The 342-nt window shown below is 43.9% G+C and overlaps 1 protein-coding gene across 3 annotated transcripts in view; it reads left to right on the top strand.

Moving 5' to 3' along the window:
• The window catches only part of LOC116694954 (sentrin-specific protease 1), a 10343-nt gene that overhangs the window by 4590 nt on the left and 5411 nt on the right, over nucleotides 1-342 (top strand). The window lies entirely within an intron of this gene.

The raw sequence follows: 342 nt of genomic DNA, 5'->3' as shown, positions 1-342 counted from the left end.
ATGTAACGCAAAATTAAATCATATCCATATAAATAACATTGCTTTGTTTGTGAAGAGGCAGCGGATGCGATAAGGTTAGGTGCACCGGTGCAACCTAGCAAAAATGTTAGTCGCACCTTAGAGCCCTGTGAGCTAACAGACACTAATAAGCACTAGTCACTGCACTGGTCACACACACAACAACACAGACGGGACACAATGTTGCGTTTACTGGTAAACTGGTAAACCTTGTGACCGACGTATGACCGACTGCTATCTGTTGTGGAATTTTCATCACGTTACTTATTCCTCTGGGACTGACTACATCTAGAAACTAAGCTGCACGGTGCAGGGAACAACTCT

This window comes from Etheostoma spectabile, chromosome 9 (assembly GCF_008692095.1).
Source record: "Etheostoma spectabile isolate EspeVRDwgs_2016 chromosome 9, UIUC_Espe_1.0, whole genome shotgun sequence".
NCBI classification, from domain to species: domain Eukaryota; kingdom Metazoa; phylum Chordata; class Actinopteri; order Perciformes; family Percidae; genus Etheostoma; species Etheostoma spectabile.
Note: the sequence above shows the minus strand (reverse complement) of the source record. Positions and strands in the feature narration are given on the sequence as shown.